At 44.1% G+C, this 17,658-nt stretch overlaps 1 long non-coding RNA gene across 1 annotated transcript; it reads left to right on the plus strand.

The window, feature by feature from the left end:
• Positions 1–3,311: 3,311 nt before the first annotated feature.
• LOC309365505 lies at positions 3,312–17,226 on the plus strand. Its single transcript, XR_014166212.1, has 2 exons — positions 3,312–3,505; positions 16,828–17,226. It is a non-coding gene; the product is annotated as an uncharacterized lncRNA (long non-coding RNA).
• The last annotated feature ends 432 nt before the right edge of the window (positions 17,227–17,658 follow it).

Consider the following 17,658-nt stretch of genomic DNA (forward strand, 5'->3'; position numbering starts at 1 on the left):
TTATGAGACTACCGCTCTTAACCACTACACCACACTACACCACACTGGCTCTCAAGGAGAGAGGGAATTGATCATACACACCCCAAAAAGAACTCAAGAGAATGCAGAAGGTTTGCATGAAATATATTCATAGATGCAAATTTAGAAATCGTTGCTATAATTAATTAATTAATTAATTAATTTCATAAAATACTGCTTGATTGTTAAAAAAAACCAAACAGCAACACACACACACACACACACACACCAATGTGGTTTACAAACATATAAAACAACAAAATCAAGAAAAATGTGCAACCATGCTTTAAAACATACAGAAGTTAAAATACGGAAACAGATTAAAATTAAAACTTTCTAAGCATCTGGGTAGGCTTATCTAATCAGAAATGTTTCTAGCAGGTGTAGAAAAGAGTGCAGTGAAGACGCCTGCTTGGTCTCAATAGGCGGGGAGTTCCAACGTGCAGGAAGCCTATAGAAATTTCAAAGTGGTTTTTTTTTGTTTGTTTGTTTAATGGTATTAGATATAACAGCAAAGCGAGAGATTTTCATAGAGGAAAAAATGTGCAAAGGTAAACAGCAGCAGGGTAACCATGACATTCCAGTTTTCACTTTATTTTAGTCTCCTGAAATGTTTGTTAAAGAGAAAAAGGGCCCGTTGTTTGCTGTTCAATTGAAATCTCACATTCAATATTTGCTTTTTGTGGCCTCCTTGTGCTACTGACTCCAGACGGGCGGTGCTGCGACTTGAGGAATCCATGTTTTGAACTGTGGCTGTGAAAAGACCCATCGTGCTGCTTTTATCCCGGGGGGGGGTGAAGAACCCACTGCCATTTCACCCATTATTCAAACCGCATCACTTTCTCCCACTTCTCCTCATACTCTTTCTCCCACTCCCGCCAACCCTGACGACAGAAAACAAAAGGGTGGCTCTCTCTTTCCCCACCCCCACCCGCAGTGTCGGAATCAAATAGTCAAGACACTGAAAAGTTCTTAAATAGTTTGAACCCTGGTTCCCAGAAGCAGCTATGGTGGATGCATACACATTGCCAAAACAGAAGATATATATCCACAGAAAAGAGGAGTAAAGAGAACACCGATTTTCTTCTTTCTTTCTTTCTTTCTTTCTTTCTTTCTTATATATATATTTTTATTGATTTTCCATTTAATGTTATACATTCACATCATCATTATCCACTATACCGTCCTGGCTCTTTAGAGCCTGTCAACTTCCTTCCTTCCCACCTCATGACTTTCGAAATTAACCTTTATACTATTGCAATTTATACATTTTCCAGTTCTAATGAAACTCATTACAAAATGGCTCAAAATTTAAATAAATGTAGAAAGATTGAAAATTTCTCATTACAAGTCATCAGACAACCCAGCTAGTGGTGTTAATTGCTTACAATAATCTTTCAGATATCGTATAAATTTGCTCCAATCCTTTTGGAATACTTGATCGTGCTGGTTTCAGATTTTTCCTGTCAGCTTTGCCAGTTCTGTAAAGTCCACCAATTTCATCTGCCACTCTTATTTCATCGGTTCTTCTTGCTCTTTTTGGGCTAAAAGAATTCTTACCGCGGTTGTTGCATACATAAACAGTCTTTTATCTTCCCTTGGTATCTCTTTACCCACTACAGTGGTACTTCTGGTTAAGAACTTAATTCGTTCTGGAGGTCCATTCTTAACCTGAAACTGTTCTTAACCTGAGGTACCACTTTAGCTAATGGGGCCTCCTGCTGCCGCTGTGCTGCCGCGGCGCGATTTCTGTTCTCATCCTCAAGCAAAGTTCTTAACCCAAGGTACTATTTCTGGGTTAGCGGAATCTGTAACCTGAAGCATCTGTAACCTGAAGCATCTGTAACCCAAGGTACCACTGTATACCCAATAAAAAGGCTTCTGGTTTTTTAACAAAAAGTATTTTTAAACATTTTCTTTAACTCATTATATACCGTTTCCCAGAAAGCCTTTACTTCTTTATAAGTCCACCACAGAGAACACTGATTTTCATAAAATGTGCATGTGCCAACACACACACACACACAGACGTGCTGAGCTCCCTGCACCTCAACCCTTCTCCCTCTCAGCAAGGGACAGCAACATTCAGTGTTGAGAAGCCATGGAAACAATGCACTGGACCCTGGCGCTACCCTGCAAGTCGCTACTATATGTGTGGAACATAGGAAGCTGCCTTATACTCCATCAGACCATTTGTCCATCTGGCTCAGTACTGCACAGACTGGCAGCAGCTGTCCAGGGTTTCAGGCAAGGTGCATTCCCTACCTGAGGATCTCTGGAATCGAACCTTGTGCATGCCCTGGGGCCTGCTCAGCCGGCCCCTCTTATTGTCCGTTACCTTTAAACTGAACTTGGAACAGAACTCCTTCAAACAGAGGACTGCAAAGAGAGGGTGGTCCATGGCTACTAGCCATGATGATTGTTTTCTGCCTCCACGGTGGGAGGCAACAACGCCCTTGAATGCCAGTTCCTGAAAAGCACAGGTGGGGGAGAAGTCTCTTGTGCTCAAATCCTGCCCATGGGTACAAATTTGCCATCCGCATCAAGTTACAGACGTGTTAATACATTCCATTCCATTTACCATTTTAAAAAATAAATAAGGTTCAATGTATGTTCGAGCAGATTCTAAAACTGCCCCCAAAAGCGGGGATGTCAACCTAAACAAACAATTCTTCCACAGAAAAAGCTCGTAATAGCATAGCCAGGGAGGATGTGATGCAAGGAATCTCCCCTTCTTGTTCACAAAGCAGCCACAGAGGGATGCCTCAGTGGCGTAGTGTGGGTTGTCAGCACCCGGGGCAAGGCAAGTAATTTGTGCTCCCTAACCCGTGGATTTGCGCCCCCTAACCCTACCCCCCCAGATGTTGCGCCCGGTGCGAACGGCCCCCCCCCTGCACCCCTCACGCTACACCACTGGGATGCCTCGATCTGGATTGAAAGAGCAGCACTGGGGGGGGGGGTAATTGGGTGGTTGTTTTCATTTCGATTATATATATATTGTGGTTTTTGAGGTTGATCTCTTCTGTGAACCACCTAGAGACCTCCGGGTATAGGGTGGTATGTAAAGTCTAACAACAACAACAACTGTTCAGTCACTTTGAGAAAAGGACATTGGACTGGGCAGGTCATTGGCTTTATCCAGCAAACTCTTCTCATGTTCATATGTTCTTACGACTGTCCTCTACAAAGAAGGACAAATGGCCAGCCTAATACTATTCTGCTGACTTGCTGCTACCAAGGAGATATGAAACTGTATTTTGCCTGAACTAGGGTGTGTGTGTGTGTGTGTGTGTGTGTGTGTGTGTGTGTGGTTCACTCCATTGATTTACTGGCATTCCTTCAGTGTATATCCTGCTGCATTAACACCCCAAAGGTTTCTCAGGACAGAATGGACAGGCTACACCCAATGACCCTCATGGCAGCGGAAGAATCAACTGAGAAGTCCCTTCTTCTCAGAGCTGAACCCCAGGGCCTGGGAAACCGACAGGTGAAAATGGCTTCGGAGCTCGTTCTGCTCCTTTCTTTCTTTTTCTCCCCCTGCGGTGCTAAACTACACCAGCCGTCCCCGCTCTGACAGCTGCGTGCTTTATTGCTGTCCCACTTTTATTGCTTTGCTTTCTTCCCTTCCTCCTGCTTTTTTCTTTTTAAAGCGGGGTGGGGTGGGGGGTGAGGTTGGCGGTGTTTAAAATTTATAGCCAGCAGAAATAACTGATTACTCTTGGCAAATTAACTGAAGGGATCAATTGTTCCATATGGGAAAAGCCAAAGAACTCGGGGCTCTATTCATGAGGGAAGACTGATGTGCTAAAGGGCAGAGGAATGCCACTTTTATTGTGTGGTAGAGAATTTTCACATTTAGGTCCAAATTCCAAAAAGAAAGCGTGGTATTCAGGGACCTTTGCTCCACGAGGGCCAAGACTGGACTGCATGGGTGAGCAGACAGGGGGATGTCCCTGAGCACAAAGGTTCCCTGTTCATATCTTACTATCTTGTGGAATGTAGGACCCTCCATCAAACAACCCTCCCAAGTGGTGGTGGACAGGGCAGATGCCTAGCACAGATGCCATCCAAACAGAGCAATATGGGGCATATTAACTTAATTTCCAATCTCCATCCTTCTTTACATGCAATAAATACAAAGCCCTTGCTGTGTTTATAGTGAGTGACACATCTACAATATGCGGATGGTTTTTAAGTGCTCTGCTTTTATGACGCACAGCAATTGGTTCCTAAAAGAGGTGAGAGGAAGAAGAAGAAGAAGAAGAAGAAGAAGAAGAAGAAGAAGAAGAAGAAGAAGAAGAAGAAGAAGAAGAAGAAGAAGAGGAGGAGGAGGAGGAGGAGTTTGGATTTGATATCCCACTTTATCACTACCCTAAGGAGTCTCAAAGTGGCTAACAATCTCCTCTTCCCTTCCTCCCCCACAACAAACCTAACAGACTTCAGAGAAGTGTGACTAGCCCAAGGTCACCCAGCAGCTGCATGTAGAGGAGCGGGGAATCGAACCCGGTTCACCAGATTACAAATCCACCGCTCTTAACCACTACACCACGCTGGCTCTCAAGGAGATACTTGGAGTGAAGGGTTTGTCTTCTCTCTATGTTTTTGGTCAATGCAGTTTGGCCTCTCTTTTCAACATGTGTATTCTTTTACAACTGCTTTTACAGTTGCTATCTGTTTACCCCGTGTGGTCAGTTAGCTGGCGGATCTCTATAAACCCAAGGCTTCCTCCTGTAGTGTTTATGGCGAGTCAATTCCTTCATTGTAGCTAGGATTCCAGGGGGAAAAAAAATTCTGAATAATTTGTCCCAGGCCTTACAGTGATTTGCTAGGAGGATATGAGGACACTTTGGAGTGAAGGAAAGGAAGCATTCTGGCTGTATTCCTATGTAGAAACAAGGACATTAGAATGTCTGTGTTTGCCTTTGAAATTATCAGTCACACAAGAAGAGCCCATTTACTCCAGCATTATGTCCTTACAGTGGTCAACCAGGGAAGCCCATGGGACGCCAACAAGCAAGATCTGAGCAGGTAGCACTCTCTGCCGTTGTTATTCCCAGCTCATGGCTAATGTCTCTCACTGGTATTTTCTGAAGGCTAGAGTGCACTAGGACACACACTTCCCAAATGGGATAAATGTCTAGGTAGTGAGTTTGAGCTGAAGCGATCCACATCTGACATTTCAGCCATGTTTTCAGCTACAGAACAGTCCCAGGATCAAAGTGCTTAATAGACCCGTTTTTTGTTTGTAGAGCCCATGTGAGTGTGTGATTGGGCTATGATACAAAGCACAGATTTTGGCTCACAGCTCAAAAATGCTATTTATTTTTTATTTTGTTTATTATTTATTGCATGGGTGCTCGAGGTGGCACACATGGTTCTCCACAACTACCCTGTGAGGTAGGTTAGGCTGAGAGGCCCAAGGTCACACCCAGTCTCCCAGGATCCTATCCTGACACTCTAGCCACTATACCACACTGGCTCTATTAATCCACTTGGCTACCATTTATCCCTTTCATACTCCTCTCATTTGGATAGTATGGTTAAAGAACACCAGTCTCTGTGGCACACAAGGGAGTATATGTCCAGGACCACGGTCAATCATTTTTAAGACAGGCAGTAAACAACAGCTTCTAGAGACAGTGCTCAAATGACAAAGAAACCAGAGGGGTCCTGGCCTCTTTGTCTGTTGTGATGGCCTCTTAGCTTTCAGCTGCTGCTTTTTTGAAGACTGGGGTGGCATAATTTGGATTGAATTGAAGTGTGTGTGTGTGTGTGTGTGTGTGTGTGTGTGTGTGTTTGGTGTTGGGATTTGTGGATTTGACTGAGGGCTACCTACCTTTTCTCCCATCCTCTGGGCCTTGCTGTCTTCCTACAGATCCTCTGCCAAGTCACCTAGCCTACAACCAGAATCCGGAGATGGGTTTATTGTTTGACTAGGATGGATGCTTTAAAGCCCTAAATGGCCTTGGCCCAGGATACCTGAAGGAGCATTTCCACCCCCATCGTTCAGCCCAAACACTGAGGTCCGGCACCGAGGGCCTTCTGGCAGTTCCCTCACTGCAGGAAGTGAGGTTACAGAGAACCAGGCAGAGGGCCTTCTCGGTGGTGGCACCCACCCTGTGGAACGCCCTCCCGTCAGATGTCAAGGAAATAAACAACTATCCGACTTTTAGAAGGGAAGTTTTTAATGTTTGATGTAGTTGCTTTTTTATTATTGTTATTGGTGTTCTGTTGGGAGCCTCCCAGAGTGGCTGGGGAAACCCAGCCAGATGGGTGGGGTATAAATAAATATATCATCATCATCATCGAATCCTGCTTATGTAGGCCCATATAGTAAACTGCATAGGCACATTCAGTTCTGATTTCCAGTCCTACGCATGTTGGATTTTGCACACACAACCATCCTACTTATTCAGATGTTTACATCTATGCATGGATATCTACTGAGACAGACACGCCTGTTGAACAGGATAAACAGGTGTTGTATTACTACCCATCACAATAAGAGACATTAGCAGGGATTATTGTCCATTCTAGGCCTTGAATATCACTCAAGGAAATGTTTATTATATCATATCACAGGAAGATCTCTTCTGCTGCTCTGGATAGTGTGTCGGTGATTTGCTTGTAAATTTTAAGAGAACAGAAGTGCTCCACATAACTGGCGTGAGATTCAAAACTAAAGCGAGAACTTATTGTCCACCAAAGCAGGAGAAGGAAAAGAAAAGGCGTTGGGAGGGAGAAGGAAAGACTGCAGTTTATTCAGCACCAAAATCAAAGGCTTGCCTTTTTGCAGCTTTTCCCATCTGGGAAATAGAATATTTTGGGTGGTGGTGGAGTTGCTTTCATCTGCAGTACTGATAGTGCTTTTGGAAACCCAACAGCACAGATGTCCTGCAGTTTGGGCGACTAATTTTAACAAGCTGCTCACAGTGTTACAAAAGACAGATCTGTTGGCCTTTTTACTTCGAACCACCTCATTTGGACAAACAGTCGCCGCAAATAGCACATATGTCATATGGGATGGTCTCACATGCTGGAGAGAAGAATGCAACTGCTGAAGAGTTCGAAACTGTTTCTCGGGCCAAGGATTACAGAAGTGAGATGGGGGAGTTGAGTTTTCAGAGTTGATTTTCAGACGATCCTGTTGGGGATAAGCAGTGTCCAGTGCACAGCGGAATGATGAAAAGTACGTGCCAACATACTCTATATTGCTTTATTTACACTTCAAAGCTGGTAAGTTACAGAAAAACATTTTCCCTCTGCCGGAGCAGAGAAAGCGTCATCTCTCCTCTAAGGCACGGAGAGAATCGCAAACTGAAACTGCAAAGAAACAGTGAAAAACAGGAAACCAGTGTACGTCATATCCAGTCTCCCGTTCCCGTGAGAAAACCAACAGTACAGACTCTGTGGAATGTAAACAACCTGTCTCGTGACAAGCACTTCGCTGCACAGAGAAGAAAGCAGAAACCAACATCCTCCCCCTTTCTGTGAACATCTCTGGGCAGCGTGTTCGTACAATATCAGTACAAACCCAACTTCTGCACATAGGTACAGTGTTGATCCCTTGATACAATCTTGGACAATACATCAGCAGGAATTTCATTACCTGGCATATAGGACACCGTTACGAGTCCCTTCTGAATACGTTCCCTAGCATGTTGCACCTTCAATTGCAAGTGCTTCGTGCTTTGCTTACAACCTTCAGAATTCAGCAAAGCCAAACATGCTTTGTTGTCCTGGTAAACCTGGATTGGACATTTGACAGGAATTTTCATGTCTTTGCACAATTGTAACAACCATTCACAATCTTTAAGTGAATAAGACAGTGCATTCAGTTCAGCTTCACAAGTACTTAAGCTAACTGTTGTTTGCTTCTTGCATGACCAATCAAATAGACCCTGATTGTACTTATAGCAAACTCCAGACGTACTTTTCCTGTCTGTAGTGTCACTTCCAAAACTTGCATCTGCAAATATCTCAAGACCACCAGACTTCTGATTGTTAAATCTCAGTCTGTAATGCATAGTGCCTTTCAAATACCGCGCTATGCGTTTCAGAGCTTTCCAATCCTTAACAGTAGGATTGTTGACTTGTCTGCTTAGCAAATTACAGCTTACAGCAATGTCTGGTCTTGAACATCTGGCAATGAAGTTTAGCTTGCCTAGCACACTTCTGTACAGTGTAGTGTCAGAAAATGCTTCTTCAGTGTCATCTACCTGATAACCTGTTACCATCGGTGTGTCCACAGGGTTAGCATCCATCAGGTTTAGCTTGCTTAACACATCAGCAATTTTCCGTGACTGGTGTACTAGAATGTTACCATCTTGATCTCTCTCTATTTCCAGAGATAGGTAGTTGTAGTTGTTTACCTCACCAAGATCTTTCATGTCAAAGTGCTCTTTCAGTTGAGCTAGGGCGTTATTGTACATTGTGACATCTTTCCAAAAGAATAAAAGATCATCAACATAAAACAAACAATACAGTTTCTTTTGCCCCTCCTCTTTGACAAATACACATGGATCAGATTTCCCTTGCTTAAAACCTAGAGAAAACAATACTTCAGTGAGTTTTGAGTGCCAACACCGTGCACTTTGTTTGAGACCATAAAGGGACTTTTTCAGAGCACAAACAAATCCCTGTTTTACCTGTACGCCATCAGGTGGAAGCATATAAAGTGATTCATTTAGAGATCCGTACAGAAAAGCTGTATTTACATCATGGTGACTAATGTGTAGATTTTCTTCTGCAGCTAGCTTGAGCATAAGCCTAATGCTCTCATACCTCACTGTGGGTGAGTAGGTCTCGTGATAGTCTTCACCTGGTACCTGTGCAAAACCTCTGGCTACCAATCTGGCTTTGTGTCTGACTATCTTGCCATTTTGATCAGTCTTCGCTTTGAAGACCCATTTGCTTCCAAGCAATTTCATTCCTGGAACTATTGGAACTAGGTCCCATGTTTTGTTCCTTTCCAAGGAATCAAGCTCAGCCTTCATGGCATTTAACCATGGCTCAGCTTCCTTTGAATCCAAATCCCGGATTTCTTGGAAACTTGAAGGTTCAAAAACCTTCTTGGAGCTTTTAACAGCTGTTACTGCTATCTTAGCAAACTCATCAGCAATCTCTTTGGAGGTCTGCCTTTTGTGGCTCTTTGTGACCTACGAATTAGCCTTAAGTCTTCAACACTCTCCTCTTCCTTCTTAGGAGAAAAACGACCTATTGTGAACAATGGTTCCTCCAATTCTTGATCAGAGCTTTCAGAGGGTCGCATAGAGGCTTTCGCACTCTTGAAATCCTCTGAATCATCTGATTCAGTTTCAGACTCAGAATCAGAACCTTCATCAGTGGGTGTGGGTTGTTGCAGTTGCTTTTGACTATCCTCAGTCTCATCACTGTCATCAGGATAACATTGGAAAATTCCCACATTCTCCCCCCCTTGGCATTGTACTCAACACTTCTTGTGAGCTTAATTTCCTTAGAGTCAGTCATCATTATTCTGTAAGAGCCTTTCTGATAACCTAGAAAGATACCATGCAAACCACGCTTGTCTAACTTGGAGTTTTGTGGTGAGTGAACCCACATGTCAGAACCAAAAATTTTCATGTGTTTGATGTATGGCTTCTTGCCAAACATCTTCTCATAGGGGGTACAACCAATCGCTGAAGATAACCTGCGATTATAACTGTAAGTGAAACATGAGAGAGCTTCGGCCCAATAACTCTCTGGAAGATTTGCATCATGCAGCAAGGTTTTTAACCCTTGAAGCAATGTCTGATTTGCTCGTTCCGCAAGTCCATTCTGCCATGGCGAGCGAGGACTAGACAAATCGTGTTGAATTCCTTTCTCAGCCAGAAAAGCTTCAAACTGCTGAGAAGTGAATTCTCCCCCCCGGTCAGTAAAAAGAATCTTTATCTTCTTACCATGCACATTTCCCAACCAAGCACAGAATTCCTTGAACCTAGGAAAAGCCTCTGATTTCTGCTTGAGATTATACACAAAAATATACCTGGAAAATGCATCAATAAGAACCATGAAGTACCTATTCCCACCCAAAGAGGGCGCTAGTGGTCCAACCAAATCAGCATGAATAATTTGGTATGGTTCTGTAGCTTGCCTACTAGACACCTTACCTTTCGCAGCCATTTTCACCTTGTTTGCTGCGCATGCCTTGCACTTCATGTGGTACCTGCAGGGTTTAATAGTCATACCTTCAACCAAGGCAGGCATTTTAGATACTGCCTCAAAATGCAAATGTCCAAATTTTCGGTGAAAATCGTGAATACATTCTGCATGCAAACTTTTGTTAGAACCTGCAATGCAACAAGTGTCATCTTGCACAACATCATCATAATACAAAAGAAACAAACGATCAACAAATTCAGCATGCAATACATAATCGTTTTTTCTTTGTGATGATGCATCTATTGTTCTTAAAGGAAACGTCAATTTTCTTCTCAATCAGCTGTCCAACGCTGAGCAGATTATGTTTCGCATCCGGCACGTAAAGAACATCCTGTATCGATAAGTCCAAACTGTGAAGAACAACAGTTCCGTAGCCTTTACTGGGGATAGTGTGGTCATCCGCTTGGTGAATCGCACCTTCCTGCGGTGTAAAAGACACGAACAGTCGCTTATCGTTGCACATGTGATGCGTTGCAGCTGAATCAACAACGAAGAAAGATCTAGACGTCTTCTGGACCTCTGCAACCTTAGGAGTGAAGCGTGAGACCATTGCCTTGTGCTGCGTTGTCCTGGACACCGGATCTTTGCCTTTGCTCTGGCCTTTTCCACGCGATGAGCTTCCACTGCGCTGCTCTGTCTTGGCCCTGGGATATTTGCATTCCCTCTTCATATGGCCTAGACGTCCACACGAGTAGCATTTCACTGCCTTCAAAGCTTTGGCGCCATCTGGTGGTTCCACTGCACTGCGGGATGATGACTGTGAAGTCTCCCCATTTCCCATGCAGCCAGCACCTCGGCGATCTGCTTCATTCTGAATCATGGCAGTAACACAAGCTACTGTGCGTTGAGCATTTGGCTGATCAGTGGTATCAAATCCCCCACTTGCTTCATCCAGCCTTCTGCAGCTAGCCATCATGACTTTGGCACTTGCCTCTTGCGTCATCTATGCTGGTTTAAATCAGACTGCTTTATACAAGCTGTGTCTGTGTACAGCTGCTTCAATCGAAAGGCAAATTCTAAACAGCCTCTGCCTTGCCTGAGCCTCTTTGCTTATCTGCAGCTGCTTCAAACTGCATTCCAAAGGCAAATTCAAAGTTACTTTCACTTTCCCAGCCATCCAAGCCACTACGCTTGTGCCGTGGAAAACGGCTTTAAAAGTTCAAAGTCCAGCCATAAAGCCATTATTTAGAAGCTGGCAGGCTGCCCGGAGCAGTAGCACATACCTTCATCAATCATTTTGACGCGCAGAGCAGATACCGTGCGATCCTTGCCTCTGCCGCTGTTCCGATGCTTTGCCGGCACTTCGTCTCTGTGCTCCTTTGTTCCTTTGCCAGGAGCCCGACTTCTGAAGTCCATCCTCAAAACACTGCATTTTTCTGGGCCCATAACCAAATGTTGGGGATAAGCAGTGTCCAGTGCACAGCGGAATGATGAAAAGTACGTGCCAACATACTCTATATTGCTTTATTTACACTTCAAAGCTGGTAAGTTACAGAAAAACATTTTCCCTCTGCCGGAGCAGAGAAAGCGTCATCTCTCCTCTAAGGCACGGAGAGAATCGCAAACTGAAACTGCAAAGAAACAGTGAAAAACAGGAAACCAGTGTACGTCATATCCAGTCTCCCGTTCCCGTGAGAAAACCAACAGTACAGACTCTGTGGAATGTAAACAACCTGTCTCGTGACAAGCACTTCGCTGCACAGAGAAGAAAGCAGAAACCAACAGATCCATCACATCATGCATTATTTTGTACTTGTGGAAGACCCTCTGAACACCAGACTGCCCACTCACAACTTTTCGCTTTTCTTTGTGGCAGACAAGGGTACTCTGAGAACAATCCAACCAACCTTTTTAAAGATGCACTGAATTATTATTATTATTATTATTATTATTATTATTATTATTATTATTATTATTATTATTATTATTATTCCCACCGTGCAAAGACATTTCACATTTGCATTAGAGTACAGTACTCTGGCAACTCTTTCCCAGTAGTAATGTATGGAAGTGAAAGCTGGACCATAAAGAAGGCTGATCGCCGAAGAATTGATGCTTTTGAATTATGGTGCTGGAGGAGACTCTTGAGAGTCCCATGGACTGCAAGAACATCACACCTCTCCATTCTGAAGGAAATCAGCCCTGAGTGCTCACTGGAAGGACAGATCCTGAAGATGAGGCTCCAGTACTTTGGCCACCTCATGAGAAGAGAAGACTCCCTGGGAAAGACCCTGATGTTGGGAAAGATGGAGGGCACAAGGAGAAGGGGACGACAGAGGACGAGATGGTTGGACAGTGTTCTCGAAGCTACCAGCATGAGTCTGACCAGACTGCGGGAGGCAGTGGAAGACAGGAGTGCCTTGCAGGCTCTGGTCCATGGGGTCACGAAGAGTCGGACATGACTAAACAACAACAACTCTGGCAATGGATTTTGCCATGCAGTTTGCAGAACTGACCCCACCAAGGACTCATCTGGGCTTATAGAAGTTGGTTGCTGGGGAGTTAAGTGGTACATCACCTACTTTGCATACAAAAGGTGCCACGTTTCAGGGGCGAAACCAAGCTTTTTTTCACCTGGGTCAAAGACCCAGTATGGAACAGACACCCCATTGACATTTCTGTACACATGCAGACGGGGAGCCTCAATGGACGCTTCACCCAGGGCAAAAAAAACCTGGCTAGCCTCCTACGGCTCTGCAGGTTTGATCCCTATTTTCTCTGATAAAAAGGTCTTTGGTAGGTGTAGGGCATGGGTCAGCAAACTTTTTCAGCAGGGGGCCAGTCCACTGTCCCTCAGACCTTGTAGGGGGCCAGACTATCTTTTTTTGGGGGGGGGGAATGAACAAATTCCTATGTCCCACAAATAACCCAGAGATGCATTTTAAATAAAAGGACACATCTACTCATGTAAAAACACGCTGATTCCCAGACCTTCTGTGGGGAGGATTTAGAAGGCGATTGGGCCGGATCAGGCCCTGGGGCCTTAGTTTGCCTACCCATGGTGTAGGATTTGCAATGACCCTTGCTTGAAAGCCTGAACTGCTTCAAGGTTGGCAGGTCGTAATGTCTCCCAATCTTTGCTTTTCCATTTCAAGCAACGTGGAGAGTTGCAGCTGAATTTTTCCTAATTCAGGGATATATAGAGAGCTTGTGTGTGTGTGTGCTGTCTGTTACGTCCTATCCACAGTAGGTAGCTGTGATATAGCAATGTAGTTGAGGAAGGAACAATTCCCCTTTAAGAAATAACCAAAAAAAAATCTATTGCACCATTCCTTTAGTAACTTTTTGTTTTTTAAAGGTAGGCTAAAAAATGTTTTAGCAGTAATTGCAACATGAGGGAGATCAACAGGCTGTTAAAATGGCACAGGCTGGAAATGCTAGCTAAAAGGGCCTGTTGTTCTGAAGGCTCTGCACCTCTTCACCTGTGAGAGCTAGTGTGGTATAGTGGTTAAGAGCAATAGACTCGTAATCTGGTGAACTGGGTTCGCGTCTCCGCTCCTCCACATGCAGCTGCTGGGTGACCTTGGGCCAGTCACACTTCTCTGAAGTCTCTCAGCCCCACTCACCTCACAGAGTGTCTGTTGTGGGGGAGGAAGGGAAAGGAGAATGTTAGCCGCTTTGAGACTCCTTCGGGTAGTGATAAAGCGGGATATCAAATCCAAACTCTTCTCTTCTTCTTCACCTCCCCATATCTCAATGGCAGAGAGAAAGATAAGCTTGTGACAGATTCCTGCTTTGAGCATCATGATGCTTTGTCAGAGCAAGGTACCACTTAGCGATGCAGAATCTGTTTTCTCCTTCAGTTCATACCTTGCTGGGTGCAGGGAATCCCCCAACCTACTGCAAAGTATGCATGATTACGCCCAGGGACTCCAGGCATAAATCACAGACAATAACTGGGATGTACTCGCCATCCAGGCAGGAAGCTAATCAAGTTGGCTGCCCTTAGGTTGTTACCCTCACCAGGACTAGGATAATATAGGATAATTTTTGAAAGCAGTGTCATTTGTGTCACACCAGAGTACATTTTTCCAGCAGGTCAAAAACCCAGCACTTATTTAACATGGGTTTCAAAGCCATTACCTGCTCCAACATCTGGAAATGCTTAGACCTTCAAATCTCTTCATTATTTATATGGCAATCTAAGCCACTAGCTCAAAATCTATTTTAGCGTTCCTGCTACCCTCCCTCCTTCACAAAAGGTGCCCAAACTCTCCCCAAAGCAAAAACAACGGGACATTAACTATGGTCACATTTGCACATACATGCTTATCATTCTAAACCCGTCATCACATGATGGCTTTCTTTGAGTCATAACAGATGAAACTATACAGGCAGGGCTTCCACATCACGCAATTTCTCTCAGAGGCAGTGGATTGTAACTGATGTAAGTCAGAGTGGAACCCAATGAAGTTGATAGACTTAAGTAACTTGGTCCTTCATTTCCATGGATCTACTCCGAGGACAACATTGTTGGATCTCACCCAATGCTTTGTAGTGAGATTCATTTGCATATTCATCTGTCAATCGTTGACAAATGAGGAATCAGCCAATGTACGTGTTATATGTGGATTGGGGCTTAATAGAATAATCAGAATCTGGGGGGAAATTAATTGTTAAAAAGAAGAAAATCTGCTTTTTACACAGCAGATAAAGTGCCCTCAACGAAAAATATCACAAAATATCACATGCCATGGGGTCATTTATTTTCCTTAAGGGTTGGATTCATATACCGGTAAGCTGTTGAGTGCACAGAATGGGGTCCCCTCATGCAACAGGACTTTCCCCCCTCTCCTCCCCCCAGATGCCCTCTCCGATGTCCCCTAAATCTACTCTGGAGGGTTGGGGGAAAACCCAGACAAATTTAGGGGCATGCAGAGGACACACAAGGGAGGAGAGGGGGAGAAAGTCTCATTTTGTGACTGGGACATATCCCCTCCTGCACATGCCCCACTTAGTGCTATGTTGAATTCCACCCTAAGTACATTATTATAGGTATTCATCATATTATATATTTCTCTTCCACATTTCATGTTCTTCATTCAGTGCCCTGCTCCTAAATACAGAGGGGAGAGAAAATAACTTTCCCCTAAGGAACCAATAATTCACACACCACGGCTTTTCTACATATATATACAAAACTCTATTGCTAGATGTAAAACAAAAGTGGTATATTATAACTGGCAACTACATTGTTTGAACTTCACAATCTAAATACTCAGGCTGCAATGTATAATTGACTAATTGACTGAAAAAAGCGTCCCAATCATTTGTGTGTGTTTGTATAAATACAAGTACTTTTAAGAACTGGAGAGAGCAAGCACCTTCTTAAAATAACCATACTCTCCTTTCTCGCACACAAATTCATTTTCTAAGACGATGCCTGCCAGACAGATGTGTGCATTATCTAAAAGCTTACAAACTATACTCCGGGGATGGAGAACCTGTGGCCCTCCAGATGTTATTGGACTCGGCCCCAAACGAGAATGGCCAACGGTCAGGGATGAAAGTAATTTTAGTGCAAAGACATCTGGAGGGCTGCATGTTCCCTGTCCCTGCTATCGTTCTTGGGCGGTATCCAACCAACTCATTCCATCATCTTAAGGAATTTCACTCACACAGTGGAACTTTCCTCCATGTGCATCCCATGCCCTCTTCAAATCTGCCCCAGAAGGTTGGGAGAACCTCAAAGGAGGGGGGAGTACCATTGCATAGCTGAAAATCCCAACTCTATGATTCTATGATGGGTTGCTTTGTACAGGCTCTTAGTCCTATTGCTTAAAGAAGAAGGTACCTTCCATCAGATGATGTGACTGGCTATGTCAGTTGATGGGCAGATTGCCTTGAGCTGAGGAAGATGGCTTTGTGATGGGCCGAATGTGGCCCATGGTGCAACTGCAGCTGGCTAGGTTGAGAATTTCCTTTTTTGGTACTGCTTTCAAGGAACAGTTTCCTTCCAACCACAATGCAGATGCAGTTTGGACAATTTGTTTGGTGTTTAGTCGTTTAATCGTCTCCGACTCTTCATGACCCCATGGACCAGAGCACGCCAGGCAGTCCTGGCTTCCACTGCCTCCCACAGTTTGGTCAAACTCATGCTGGTAGTTTCGAGAACACTGTCCAACCATCTCGTCCTCTGTCATCCCCTTCTCCTTGTGCCCTCAATCTTTCCCAACATCAGGGTCTTTTCCAGGGAGTCTTCTCTTCTCATGAGGTGGCCAAAGTATTGGAGCCTCAGCTTCACGATCTGTCCTTCCAGTGAGCACTCAGGGCTGATTTCCTTCAGAATTGATAGCTTTGATCTTGCAGTCCATGGGAGTCTCCTCCAGCACCATAATTCAAAAGCATCAATTCTTCGGCAATCAGCCTTCTTTGGACAAATAGCTCATATTATAGTTTGGCTTGCATTTCCACCTGTGAATGCTACTGTGCTTCCCTTCCATACCCCTCCAACAATTAACATATGAAGCACGCATAGTGAAACGCCGTTGTTAGAATCCTTGTCTCCACACGCAACTGATGTTCTTTATCATCAGTTTATACTGCTGACACCCAAATAATATTTCTGGCTTTTCTCAGGTGCTCCAATATTCTTAAATGGCCTAAGCACTTCTCTCTTCCCGCCAGGTATTGAAAAGCACTTGGCTTGCTCCATTACTAAGGTCCAAGGTGAGGATCTGGAGTTCACGTCACCTTCTCTTGCCTTCTGGCAGCTTGCGTAGCAACCCACATTTTATGTAAGATGGAATATTGTCCTCCGCCAGAAACGAGTTCATTTTGGCAAAGGAGCCACTCTCAGAATGTTGACACTCACCATTGCTTTCCACGAAATCACACAGCTGTGTAGAGCATCTGACCTTCTCAGGACCCTTGCAAGTGACCAGCTGGGCCTGGAGTTGAGCCCAGGGCTGTTTTTTTGCCAGTGAGGAATCTTGCATGGCAGTCACAGTGATAGAACAGAGAGCCTGTAACAATGTTTTGCTTCTGCTGCAACTAATAAAAAAATGCCACCAGCACACAAAACAACTCATTGCCCTCCTTTATAAATAAATGCACCTCCAACACATTCCTCCTGTTTGGAGCCTTTTAGCTGAATCATTGCAGCTTCTTTGCTTTTATTATTGCTTTAAATTTGTGTGTGTGTTTTAAATGCTACTGTGGGGGGGTGTTTTGTTTTTTGAGCAGCCTTAGGAGCGTCTATAGATTATATATATATATATATATAATCTGTTCCAGTAACAAGAAGCCGAAAGCACCAGCCTGAAGATGACGAGTGAGACCTCGTCGAAACGTCGCCTAGACACCCCAACTTTTACACGGGAAGACACCCGAGGACACCAAAACCTGCATTCCTGTACCCGTGAAAATCTACGAAAGCATATATATATATATGCTTTCGTAGATTTTCACGGGTACAGGAATGCAGGTTTTGGTGTCCTCGGGTGTCTTCCCGTGTAA

The sequence above is a fragment of the Podarcis melisellensis genome, assembly GCF_964234715.1.
Source record: "Podarcis melisellensis genome assembly, chromosome: 2".
Classification (NCBI taxonomy): domain Eukaryota; kingdom Metazoa; phylum Chordata; class Lepidosauria; order Squamata; family Lacertidae; genus Podarcis; species Podarcis melisellensis.